The following is a 7845-nucleotide window of genomic DNA, read 5'->3' on the forward strand; positions in this document are numbered from 1 at the left end:
TTTCAAATACAAAAACGGATCACTGCTCGACACTCAACAGGCTCCATTTCACACTTGACTCAGTTCAAACACCTGTGAATCAGAAACCATAATTAGTTCAGAGCTGTAATTTGCTACTTAATCTATAGAGATATAAATGATTGCACATGCAGAATTTCAGCTAGATCAAACAACTGCAAGTGGGTCAGGGGCATTACTTATTGAACGTCAATCGTACATGAATATATAATTGCAATATGCTACCAACAAAACACATATATGAGTTGTTTCAATGACAAATGCTAAATACCCAGCTGACCTGGCACCTTACATTTTGATATATCTATATTCTAAAAAATCCTGCAATTGAACCACACACACACACACGCATACACACACATACACACATACACGCACACGTGCATATGTATACATATGTGTGTGTGTGTATACATCCTTTTATCCTGTTATATGTTTCAGTCATTTGACAACGGCCATACTGGAGCACCGACTTTAGTCGAACAAATTGACCCCAGGACTTATTCGTTGTAAGCCTGATGCTTATTCTATCGGTCTCTTTTGCTAAACCGCTAAGTTAGGGGAAACATAAACAACCAACATCGGTTCTCAAGTGATGGTGGGGGACAAACACAGACACATACAAACACGCATACACACGCACACACACATGCATATATATATATATATATATATATATATATATATATATGACGGGCTTCTTTCAGTTTCCGTCTGCCAAATCCACTTTGGTCGGCCCGAGGCTATAGTAGACACTTACGCCTGCGCCTATAAATATATATGTATGTGTGTATATATATATATATCTATATATGCATATGTGTGTGTGAGTGTGTGTGTATGTAATATATAGGGTGTGATTTGTAAATTGTTGCCATGTTATACTTCTAATTTTGCGCATGCACATAATTTGTTTTTCATTTTATCGACAACACAGTGTAGTAGGGTTAGTTAGGTACCATGTGTGAGAAAAACGCCATCATGACGCAATTTACTCTTCCAGAAATTTGTACTGGTTGGTATCGTACCGGAAGCTCCAATATGAACAAATGGTAAACACACAGAACAACCGTTGGCTTGCTTTGTCTTCAAAACATGTACTGAGAGTGATAAAAATCAGAAATCCAGTCAACATCATGGTGTTTGTGGTGTTCCCTAGTGATGGCGGAGTTTTGATTCTATTCATCTTACAACACGTCCTCAAACTCAACACGGAGGCCTACATCAAATGCCTAAAGGAGGTAGTGGCGCCCTGTGACAAGAGGTTGGCTGCTGGAAGATCCTGTCTGGCAACAAGACTCTGCACCATGCCACACAAGTAGGAGAACGTAGTCATTGCGGTCAGGCAATTTCTGCGACCACATCGCCCCTAACTCCCTAGACTGTGTGAGGCGCAGATCAGCAAGAAACCAACAAAACTCCTTGTAACACCAAAGATTAAATGAAGGTAAGGATTATGACAGCATTCACGAACTTAAACAAGGAGAGGATTCAGAAGAATTGCAGGAGATCCCGAAGGCGTCTGGAGGGCGTGGTTGAAGCCAATGGCGATTTTATTGAATAAATTTACTATTCAGTATTTCAAGATATTTTCATCTAATTTTGGTAAATATATCTGCTAAATGAGATGTCAATGTTATTTTCACTTTTTGCGTAATTTAGACGGTAATATATTTACCGCATCCTGAATAATATACATACATACACACACACACACATACACGCATATATATAAAAGTAAAAAAAAACAGGGAGTTCGTTGCGTTACATAAATAATATTTCACTGATTTTTATAAAAGAAAAATAGTAGCAAAGTTTAGTTGCCAACATAACGTGACAGTCTCATTTAGGACGAATGCTACTGTCATTTAGCACCAGATAACATCGTCTCCAGCTGGCTATACGACACACTCTTTGTTTCCTTATATTTTTCTCTTCCTCAGTACAGAATAACTGCTTGGCTATAGATGGCGCTGCTAAACTCCTGTTCAAAAATATATATAATTTTCAAAGTGACACATACTTACTGATCTGATAAATAAAAGCATCATTATTTCTAAATTTCTCAACGAGGGACATTCAAAATCAGTACTCAAATGTAAAGATTTTTTGCCAAAATAATGTGGAAGTCCCTGTTGGGATGAATGTTGGTGTTATTTAGCCCCAGAAAACATCGTCTCCAGCTGGCAATACGACACAGTATCATTGAGAACTGTGGGGCTATCAGACAGACGAATATGGGAAACACAAAAGGACATGAAAATTTCCTAAAGGACTGGAGGCAGAAGAAGGGGAGAACGAAGGAAGAAGTAAACAAACTCTGGAGGAGAAGAATGAAGGAACACAAGGAATCGTGACCGAGCTAGTCAGCGGCCAAATGAAAAAGAATGGCAGGGAATTAGTTGGCCACGGGTCACGTGGTAGTGGGAGGAGAGCGAAAAAGAGCCGTGGATCGCAGAGGGGAAGAATAAACAGAAGAATATTTGGGAAGGAAATAGAGACAAAGACGCAGAGAGAGAGAGGGGAAGGTAAAAGTGAGGCAAAAAAGAAAGAGACAGACTTGAGTATCGCAGAAATAATATTTCAGGAATATTTTTTACAAATGGTAAAAAAATATATGGAGTGAGTCCAAGTCTATCTCTTTCTAAACTCAAATTCTCAAATTCCGTCGCGGTTGTCTTTGCCTCTCACTCTTTGGGGGTCAATAAAATGAGTACCAATCAAGCAGTAGGGTCGATGAAATCGACTACCCACCTACCCCAGATTACAGGCCTTGTACCCATAGTAGAAATAATAAGTATTATTGTAATTATTATTATTTTTGTTAAAGGCATTAATGTAGAAGAGACATTTGAGAGCATGATTAAAACGTGGAAGACTACATATAGAAAAATATTTTTTCAAAAGTAAAATAAAACACTTTCTAAATAATTTTTCCCTTGATATACAAAATCTAAGTGTCCTCACATACGACTCCGGATTATCTATTTCTTTGAAAACCATTGGAAATGTATCTACTCTTGGTCTGAATGCGTTTGTGGTGTCGATTCTGTCAATAATACCGTAAGACAAGCATCAAGCAGAAATAAGAAGCATTTTAAAATAATTTTCAATAAATCCGGTAAACAAAGTAGAAATTGAATCAATTCAAAAGGATGATGAAATATACTGATTTAATAGATGTAATGAATCTGAAAGATCTGCAATCTTGGAAATGTGATAACAAAAGAAGTTATTTGAAGGTTTGGAATGGTCCTATCACCCATGATAAATAAACTGCATAACTTGACTTGCATTAATACATATGAACAGTATTATATGGATTTAAAAACGAAGCCCTAATGCTCATTTATATGTATTGGAAAGGCTCTCGAGTATATACAAAAAGTATTCAAATTCTCATGTGTTTCTGGTGTTGTTTTCATTAGCGAACGTGAGGAGATTCTTAGGTAGTTAAAGTCGTTGATGATATTGAGTAGAGATCTTCAATCAAAGCACGTACATAGGGTATGGAAAATGACTGTTGGTATCTGGAAAAAAGTACTGGCAATAAACGTTTTCATTTAGTTGTTTGATAATGGAAAAATATCACGTGGAAGGAAATGTAACAACTGACATCTGTTGCCTTTCACTGCAAGGCATCGAAATTTCGAATAATTTTTATGGTAAGTAAATAGTCAACTCAGCACTGTCGCATTCTTTTCCCATCAGCGGAAAGTGAATGAAATATAAATAGCTTATATATATTAAATATCTTGCAACAAAAATCTAAGTTGTAATTAACATCCATACTATTAAAATTACAGTAAAAGTTTCACATATGCGGGAAATATACCGCTTGTAATTATCACGTTTTGGTCTATAACTATATATATATATGGATATAACATCCAGTATAGTCAGTCACTGCTGACACCCTAGCTTCAATTATAATTCCAATATGTTTTGGGTTTGATTATTGTGAATTAAACGTTTTCTCTGTCGTACATTTTACTACGTTTCCATTCAACAGAAACCTACATATGTACACACAGGCATACTTTCTTTCTTACAGCGACACACAAGCATTCACAAGACAAATAATTTTATTGGTTTTGAAACTGTCAGCAATAACCGTGGCAGAGCCAAAGGTGTTGATATTCGATTACTTTTTCTGTATTGATTGCAGTGCTTGATTGTGGTATTTATTATATCATAGCAGAAAAAAGGAAAGTCACCTTTTTTCACGTAATTACTATGTTATCAAATGTAATTGATGAAACTGCAAAATATTCTCCACATTCTTGTGTGTATGTATGTATCTAAGAACACACGGTTAAAATGGCACAAGACTTTTTGGGTGAGAATGGCATTGTATTCAGTACTTTACTTTAATTGCTTATACTCAGTACTTTTAGATTATTGACCCCTACAAAATGGATGGAAGCGAAGTTTAGTACGAGTGAATTTGAACTCGGGCGGTAAAAAACGTAAAAAGATAGCGTGTGGTGTTTTCCGACATCTTGGCAATTCTGTATATCTATCGTCCAAAAAGCAATCGTGAAATAATATTAGTATTTCATTTGCACAAATAAGATTTCCCTCAAACAGTTTTCTTTTTATATGAAATTATATTATTTCTAACATCATTGCCAATATCTGTACAACTTTACATATAGTTTACATATATATTTACGTACATCTTATGTACATGTTTACATATATTTTTTATTGTTAGTGAGACGTGCATTTCCCCAATCATAGGGGATAGGGGGAAAAGCGAGTCCATGTTTTCCAATCTTATTCTTTAATGTCAAGTGATCCTGAAGAGCCTATCTTACGACAGGAAACGCAAATGAGGGCAGCAGTAGCATAAAACCCACTCATCTATCAAATGCCACATATCAGAGGAGTTTACAAGCAGTGAAGGTAGAGTGAAGCTAACGGCGGTGCCCCATGTTTCAACCATTTCCTAGAAGTTTAATGTAGCTGAGTAACTAATTTCAAATACATGTTCAAATATCCTGTTCTGATACAAAAATAAAATTCATGAATTTCCGTACTCGTGTTTTTAATATGAGAAACTTGCTTGATCTAAGATATACACAGATACGGCAGAAGTAAATAGATATATTTATAATCATTAAAATTTATTTGAATATGAAATTATACATTCACATTATTTATTAATTGTTATAATGTGAATATTTAATATTTAGTAGACATGTCCTTTGCATTTTTCAATGCAAGGACCTATTAGGCATGTTACTAATCAGATGACAAATATTCTCTTGCGGAATGTCTTGCCAAGTTTCATGCAGTAATCTCAAAAGGCTTGGCTTTGAAGATTGTATATTTTTTTCTTTTTTATTAAATGTCTTGCCCATTATGTCCCAGAGGGGTTCAATAGGGTTCATATCTGGTGACTGGCTTGGTCATGAAAGCTTTTTTAATGCCATTCTCACCCAAAAAATCTTGTTCTATTTTAACCGTGTGACAAGAACCTCCATCTTCTATAAATAAAGTCTTCTTTAATCTCTTCGCCACTGGAAAAGATTAGAAGGAGTCCTCTCTGCAATATGGACACATACATATCTGAGTTTATGTTTAACCCAAACTCCACCATTTGACCCCTTCTAAAAATTTATTTATATAACATACCGTTTGACCCCTTCTAAAAATTGCCGATCCTGTGCTTATATCATAAATTTCCATTATAATCAATGCAGTCTAATAATATAAAAACAACTCCTACATTTCGACTATTATATTATGGAATACTGCTATACTCCTTACGTTCAAGTAAACCTCATTTTCCTATATATGCCTGCCAATCAAAAACAAAAATGCTCCTCAAGGTAAAACTGCAATTGATGAAATCTCGTGCGTACTTTAGGAAACAAAGAACTATCAAACTTAGCACGTAAAAGGTAAAGATCTGCACTTAAGAAGCCTGTCGAAATTATTTAAGGCTTCTCTGCTGCGGAGTTCGGATGATCATGGAGATACTGGATTAGTAATGTCAACATTAATTTACAATAACAACCTTCCCATGTCAAAAAAATTAACTGCAATCCTGGATCAAGAATTGAACAGCTCGAAAAATTGCTTCCTGTTTTTGCAATTAAAGCAACAACAAAGAAATTTAGGAAGGATGTTTCAACTTGACTGCCTGTGTTCACTTCAGGAAATTTCAAACACAAAGCATCCCAAATGGGACTAGTATGAAAATGGATCTGAACAACTTCAAAATGAATAAAATTACTAAGACGAGGGCATAAACTCATAAGCAGAATATTGGATGAACAGATGGTAGTGGAAATGTAGATAGGGCCAAAAGAGAAATATTTACATACAAACAAGAAACTCACGTCCTTCACCCCACCGCTCGAACCAAAGGAGTTGAAGAAACAGGAAAGACGATTTAATGAACTCTGAATGCAAAACCATCTATTTATACTAGTACTCCAAAAGTTACAAGAGTCTGACAGTGAAGCATATATGGTGTCAACATCAGTGTGTATTATCATACCAAATCTCAAATATCTCAAATTAAGACTATTTAAGATTATTTAATATGGCTATCCTTTGGATTACATAGACATATTAACTCTATTGATATACTCATAAACCCGGCCTTTAACAAGTATTGAGGTTAATAACTGATCGATTAGAATTTCTAAAATATCTCTTGGACGAAAGCAGCAATCACTTTCCTTTTTTCTGATATCATAGTAAATCTCGACGCTAGGATCCCACCAAAATACTGAATAGAATACTTACAACTGTAGTTTTAAAAGTTCCTATACAGCATATCTGAACGAATTGAGAAAATATTCATCATTGAGAGAATAAAATTCCTCTTGTAAATTATCTTTACCAGTTCTAAAGACAACTAAATATTATTGGCACTGCAATGTCACAAAATGTCACAAAAGTAGCTCGCACGTCTGCTAATCATGTCATGGCATTCTTAAAAGTCCAAAGATAGAAACACTTCAGATTAACATTCCATAAATACTTACTCTCCAACTTGCCGAAAACCCTACTTCGCTGGTTATTTCATTCTACACACACACAGACACACACACACACACACACAGAGCTGATCAACTCTTTGAGTTGAAAAGTCTAGTTAATAAAATAGACCACACTATTCAACATACAATGGAATATAGTAAGATTCAAGTATCTATTTTAAACATGTTAATTTCAAAAAGAGACACACACACTGAAAAGCAACATGTAACTAAAGTAGCCAAGACTTTTGATAAGAAACAGCGTCGAGGGAAAAGCAACTGACCGGATCACGGAAAAACTACAGGAGACCAAAACAGTTAAGCGAATGATGTTCTCAGACTACCAATCAAACGGGATTCCGGACTATTGCCGAAAAAAGAACAAGGGACAAATCATAGAATAAACATAGTTGATTTGAAGGCAGTCAGCCAAGCAGAACGCTATGACACTCACGGACACTAGTGATGTCTTTCAGAAGGTAACCAATCAAGTCTTTAATTTATGCCTTAAAACACTGAATATAGAGCAGATGATGGGGATACCCCTTCATACGAGATGACAAAATTTATAATTTGTTTTTACTTTTTAAAATACCTAACTTATCTAATTTCTAAAACAAATTATTTCGTTGAAATTTATTGACACTTCTACTTTCCCTCGTGTTTTTATCGTTATGAAGTTTATCGTACATTTGGACTTTAATCTTTGCTATTATTGTGAAACGTACTGAATACTTGGATATTCGGTCGTGTAATTTTCCTATGAAACACATTCAACATTTCATTTTCTTGAGCATGTTTTATCAATACGAAACTTACTACTGTGCAT

The sequence above is a fragment of the Octopus sinensis genome, linkage group LG5 (assembly GCF_006345805.1).
Source record: "Octopus sinensis linkage group LG5, ASM634580v1, whole genome shotgun sequence".
NCBI lineage: Eukaryota > Metazoa > Mollusca > Cephalopoda > Octopoda > Octopodidae > Octopus > Octopus sinensis.